Below are 7098 nucleotides of genomic sequence, written 5' to 3' on the forward strand. Positions count from 1 at the left end.
TAGATCAACTCGCGCGGGGGCGTGGCTTAGAAGCTGACAATAATGGTTCAGCGTCCCGCTTTCTCTTCGCCATGTTTACATTTGTGCGCCACAGAACACTCTGTCTTCCTATTGGTCAGCGTCAGGGAGCACATCGTGGAGCATGTCAAACTAGGCGATAAAATACAAAAAATTCTAACATGCTAGTCTTTTCGTCGGACAGTCAGACGGCGTCGCTCACGTCAAATTACTGCTCGTGGACTATGTCATACTACACGGACCTTTGTCGCTCGCGACACTGAAATTCGGATCCGACGCAGGCAATTTGTCGGGTCAAAATCGGGCTAAATTCGTGTAGTCTGAACCGGCCATAAGTGAACCGCGCGCATACGGAGAGTGCGCGACTTACGAGGCATACCAAGAACACACTTCACAGAAACACTCACGAAGGAATATAAAGGACCACAGCGATTATGAAAGGAAAACACGTTTATATAAGTATGAATGCTGAAATAATACAAGGCACAGAAAACACAGCAGAGACTAAAGTAAATGAGAACTACAAAACACGACAAATAACACCGGACCACTAGATACACAAGGGAACACCACTGCGGTAAAGTTGGTTTCATGTTCACGTATTCAGAATTTGGTGCCTTAGACGTTGCAGAGGTGACAGTAGTTATTTTAAACACGGACGTAATTTTGGGGGGTGGAAGGGGGGAAATGTCCCCCCCACTTTTTACGGTTAAAACCAAATATTTAAATAGCGACGATCCATGTCCCCCCCACTTTTTATTACAAAATTACGTCCATGATTTTAAATAACATGATATCTACAATTTAAAATTCGCCTATTCCCGATGTAAAATACGCCTATTCCTGAGTTGTAGGTGGTTGTTTATGTTGCTAGAAATTAGAATTTGCATATTTTGGCACTTTAGCTATAACTATGGAAGAAAAATAGTTCCATCGGATTTTGAATTCGTATTTGAAGCACTGAATTTGTTTGCCCTTGAATTTGAAGCTCTGAATTTTTTTTGCACTGAAATTATGCATCTGAATTTTGTTGCCTTTGAATTTAATGCTTATTAAAATACAATGAAAAAAAATTCGAGCGTTAAAAAATTCAAAAGATTTTTTTTCAAGTTGCTCGAATTCGATTGGTCAAATTTGGCTCACAAAATACACGTGCAAAATTTCGCGTGCTAAAATACGAGTTCAAAGATATTCAGAGTAAACATCCGGGACACAAAGGATGAGCAATCGATTCAAGACTCCAATCGAACCAAATCCAACCAATCACGCTCCACTGGTCACGGCGCTGTTTGAAGCCACAGGCGGAGAGAGAAAGTGAGTTATGTCGGCGCACGGGATCGGCTCCTCTTCGGTGAGTGTATTTACTCCTTTATTTGTCTATTGTGGTGTTTTTAAGATTCAGTAAGATACAGTAAACGACGTGTTGCACATCAGAGGTTTGCGCTGGACTGATCTTTTTTTAACTCGCTCTGAACTCGCTATGTAGTCAACGTAGCTGCGTATGTGTGTGTCCGTCAGTCCACACTGTGCTTTATGATATTATATTTATCATAAAATCATTACATTCGTTTATTATTTCCTTACCAGTCGAGTAGTTTACAACTGTTTTTAACTCTCCGTGGGGTAATGGTTAGTGACGAGAGCTTCGGACAAAACGGGCCTGGGTTCGATACCCGCGACTGACGAGCGATTTGTTATAATTAATATTTTTTATTCATTTATATATATACTGGACCGGCGCCAGGACATATACAGTGGGGGTGGCGGCGTGTGACGATTGTTAAGCGGGCAAGGGGGCGGTAGCAATAGTAAAATAAATGGGTCTTATTACTTAAATTGAGGGGGCGGGACACCTCGCCTGAGGGGGCGACGCCCTTTTTTGAAGTGGAAGTTTCAGAACTTGAGTGCAAGTTGTTTTGTTTTTTTTATACAAGGTATTTCAGTTTGATCATATTCCAGGATTGAAAGGTTGTGGTGAGATCTATGGGTAGCTGTAACAAGCATCTACTATGATGTTCTCCATTACCTTGAAGGAGAGGGCTCAGCATTTCCAACATCACACACATCTTCTGTTGCCACTATGTGTTCCTACCACGCCTGCAGGAAGACCTAGATACTTTTTGTAGTGGTTGGGACAATCATCCAATAAGAACAGAGAGCCACATGACCCCTAATCAACTGTGGGTGCTGGGTCATTCACATCACCCAATTCCTGCAGCAGATAGCACAGAGGTACATGCAAGTGTAATATGATTTTAACAAATAGTATGGTTTATGTATAAAGTTTGGAAGTGGCTATTTTATCCACATAAGTGTATACAACTTATTTGTAGGGAATGGAGATTCCCAATATTGAGTGGGACAACACTGGACTTCCCATTGATGACCACTCAAATATCATTGTCCCACACACAGAATGCCCACTGACAGATGAACAGATGACAGCTTTGAGAGATGCAGTTAACCCAGGAGCTGCATCCCAGTCCTCTGGCTGTGATCTTTACATTTCTGCTGTCCAGTTTTGTGAGAATTTCCTGTCTATTTGAAACAACTGGTCTGAGAATTGGAATAAAATAACATCTTTACAAAGTTAAGACCATATGAATGAAAAATTAATGGCAAATTTTGTCATCAGTTTTAGTTTGAGTAATAAAAAAAACAATAAAAAACTGAGCTGCAGCTTCATTAATTTTTTTAATTATTTACAGAGTAGGAGACATTGCAGTAAATGGATGCAATCAAAAGTTGTTTGATTGCCCAATTTTGTTATTCTGATGTTTGACATAAAGGTAAAAATTATACACCACAGAAAATAAAACGAATTAAAACTCATGCTTGACTCACTTTCATTTTATTAAGAGTTGAAATTTTCAAAAATGAGTTAGTCAAATTCCCTTCTGCCTCTTTTGGAAAAAGCAAGGCCACTGTCAGGTCGTCGAGTGAGCACTGTCCACATTGGGGATTCTTTAATCCCTCGTCTAATGCCCGGTTCACACTACACGACTTTTCAGTCGCCAGGTTTTTGTGCCGTTCGCACTACACGACTGGTCGTGCTGTAATCGCGAGTCTGTCAGTTGTTGTGGCTTTCACACTACATGACTGATCGGCGACGCGGGCTCACGAATTACACGACTGGGGAACTGGGGAATCGCCGACTCATCTGGCTGCCGTCCAAAAACACGAGAAAACGAAACTCTCGCCAGAACCAGCAACACCACATAGAAGAAAAAAACAATGTACATGTACTCCACATTTTCGTTATTATTATTATTTTTTTACCGTTTAAACACTCCATAGTCCCAAGTTTCCAGATTTCATCTCTCCGTTGCAGTGAACATAGATATAATCAATCGCACTATTTCTCCAGTGCTGTCACAATAACTTAAACACAGTGTTGTAGTAAAGCTGTAAGAAAGGTGAGGAGTTTGTGTGTTTACTGGGTTACTGTTTTGAAAGCATTCTTGAAAGTTTTTTACATTCTTCAGAGATATCTTCAGCGGTGCCGCGGTTCTCTCTCCGCGTTCCCATTGGCTGTAGCTAGACGCTGCTGCCGACTTTCAGTCGCCGACTGCTAGATATTAAACATGCTAGATATTAAACACGCTAGATATTAAACATGCTAGATATCTGCCGGTCGTCTGCGACGAGTCGGCGACGGCTCGGCGAGCGTCTTTCAGCAGTTCACACGAGTGATCGCCGATTTGCCTCTGACCACAGTTTCTGTCGCCGATCAGTCGGCGACTGAAAAACCAGCCTAAAATCGTGTAGTGTGAACCGGGCATTAACTGCTTGATCTGTCTTGTGACACGTCCAACTACCTGTTTAGAGTAATAAACAGAAGAGAAAATGAAAAAATAAATTCCTTATCCAAAAGTAAACTCAGAGAGAAAGATTTTATACATATAATAATAATTTAAAAAAACAAATCGCTCGTCAGGCCCGTTTTGTCCGAAGCTCTCGTCACTAACCATTACCCCACGGAGACAGTTGAAAACAGCTGTAAACTACTCGACTGGTAAGGAAGTAATAAACGAATGTAATGATTTTATGATAAATATAATATCATAAAGCACAGTGTGGACTGACGACACACACATACGCAGCTACGTTGACTACATAGCGAGTTCAGAGCGAGTTAAAAAAAGATCAGTCCAGCGCAAACCTCTGATGTGCAACACGTCGTTTACTGTATCTTACTGAATCTTAAAAACACCACAATAGACAAATAAAGGAGTAAATACACTCACCGAAGAGGAGCCGATCCCGTGCGCCGACATAACTCACTTTCTCTCTCCGCCTGTGGCTTCAAACAGCGCCGTGACCAGTGGAGCGTGATTGGTTGGATTTGGTTCGATTGGAGTCTTGAATCGATTGCTCATCCTTTGTGTCCCGGATGTTTACTCTGAATATCTTTGAACTCGTATTTTAGCACGCGAAATTTTGCACGCGTATTTTGTGAGCCAAATTTGACCAATCGAATTCGAGCAACTTGAAAAAAAATCTTTTGAATTTTTTAACGCTCGAATTTTTTTTCATTGTATTTTAATAAGCATTAAATTCAAAGGCAACAAAATTCAGATGCATAATTTCAGTGCAAAAAAAATTCAGAGCTTCAAATTCAAGGGCAAACAAATTCAGTGCTTCAAATACGAATTCAAAATCCGATGGAACTATTTTTCTTCCATATATAACTGTCTTAAAGCTATTGAAGAACGAATTCTGAATATGCGAACGTGAAACCAACTTTATCGCAGTATTTGACGCAACGTGCACGAAATCTCTGCATGCGTCTAACCACCTTCAAATAAATCTTTAATTAAACAAGTATGTGGTTCCAACGGGCGGCACGGTGGTGTGGTGGTTAGCACTGTCGCCTCACAGCAAGGTGGTCTGGGTTTGATTCTCGATCTGGGCTGCTCTGTGTGGAGTTTGCATGTTCTCCCTGTGCCTGCGTGGGTTTCCTCCGGGTACTCTGGTTTCCTCCCACAGTCCAAAGACATGCGTGTTAGGTTGATTGATCATGCTAAAATTGCCCGTAGGTGTGAGTGCGTGCGTGTGTGTTGGCCATGCGGTGGACTGGCGACCTGCCCATGGTGTACCCTGCCTTCGCCCGGAGATGTTTGGATTGGCTCCAGCCCCCCCGTGACCCCGACTAGCGGGATTAAGCAGTTCAGATAATGGATGGATGTGGTTCCAGTCCGGTCATGTTGTCTATAACAATATAGACTATGTTCCAATGTCTAGGCTACAATCAGAGTAGAACAAGTAACAGTGCACTCCCGTGCAAACAAAGACCATGAAGAATAAACTTATCAGAAACTTCCGGGGCTACTCCATTAACTGGTCCAAATCTATCGCCCTACCATTTAACATGAAGCTATCAGACACAGCAGTTCAATCCCTTCCAATTCCTATGTGCACTCAACACATCACATACTTGGGCATTAAAGTCTCCACCCAGCTGTCGGAGCTGCACACACTTAACTTTAACCCATTACTCACATCCATCAACAATGATATTCAACGATGGATGAACCTACCCCTATCCCTCATTGGCAGAATATCCACAATCAAAATGAAAATACTACCCAAATTAAACTTTTCTCAATATCTTTTCTCAATTATTCCGATCCAACCTGGTTCACAGCCTTAGATGCAATCATCTCCAAATTCTATTGGAAAAACAAACCACCTAGAATTAAAATAGCTACATTACAAAAACAAAAAACCCAGGGAGGCCCAGAAGATCCAAATTTTCAGCAATATTAATCGGCAAATCAATTACAGTACATAATTAAATGGATCAAACCACATGAAGCAGATGAAATGTGGAGAGACATAGAACAAACACTTATTAATGACATACAAATCTCAGACTTACCATTTATTAGTATAGCACTCAAACATCACCCATGTTTCAAAAACCCAATGATATCATCAACTCTGACAGCTTGGTGGAAACTTCACAATATCACAAATACTATAACTGCACCCAAAATAAACTCACCTATATGGCACAACCCCGATTTCCCCGCCACAAAAAAAAATACCAAAACTACAAAAATGGAAAGAAAAAGGTATCACACATTTACACCATATCATACACAATAATAATCTGGCAACTATCTCACATATATCCCTGAATTATAGCATAGAAAGAAGCCAATTTTTGGAATACCTCCAACTAAGATCCATGTTAAACTCAATCAATCAATCAATCAAATTTTATTTATATAGCGCTTTTTACAACAGTTGTTGTTACAAAGCAGCTTTACAAGTGCCGAGTCCTAGCCCCCAGTGAGCAAGCCAAGGGCCACAGTGGCAAGGAAAAACTCCCTAGTTTTTTTGCATGAGGAAGAAACCTTGAGAGGAACCAAGACTCAGGGGGGGAACCCATCCTCCTCTGGCCGACATCGGTCACCATGACAACAACAATTTAGACAGAAAGAAATAAAGAAAAGGAAAAGATGTAGTAATGTCCATCATGGTGTAGGCTTATCCGGTCAGGCAGTAGGTGGCTGGCACTGGATAACTCGCTTGTCTCTCCTCATCTCATTTTTCCTCGAGCAGGCGGGCAGCCATGTGGAGAAAATAAAACAGGGAAAATTAGCTCTGTATGAGGACATATACAGGACAGATGAAATTAAACACATTTCTGAAGTGTGGCAGCAACTCCGACATTAAGTTAAATTATTACAGCCTAGCTAAAAAGGCAGAACCAGAAGGCAACATAGGCTTGGGGGCATTCTGAGACAATGGCATCCATCCACTGCACTGTCAACAAACTTGAGTGACCACGAGCAGTGACAGGATGACAGCACCAGTGCCCCAGTCTACCATAAAACCCTTCGCCTATGAACCCCTGGAACTGTACCTTTATCTAAGGGATAATCTATGTTCATTATCAAACGCTAAACCAAATAGGTGGGTTTTCATCCTAGACTTAAAGATTGTGACTGTGTCAGAGTCCCGGACGCATTTTGGGAGGTTGTTCCAAAGCTGGGGGGCCTTATAAGAAAAGGCTCTTCCCCCTGCTGTTACCTTATTAATTTGTGGAACTAATAAAAGGCCAGCACCCTG

Source organism: Brachyhypopomus gauderio, chromosome 13, assembly GCF_052324685.1.
Source record: "Brachyhypopomus gauderio isolate BG-103 chromosome 13, BGAUD_0.2, whole genome shotgun sequence".
NCBI classification, from domain to species: domain Eukaryota; kingdom Metazoa; phylum Chordata; class Actinopteri; order Gymnotiformes; family Hypopomidae; genus Brachyhypopomus; species Brachyhypopomus gauderio.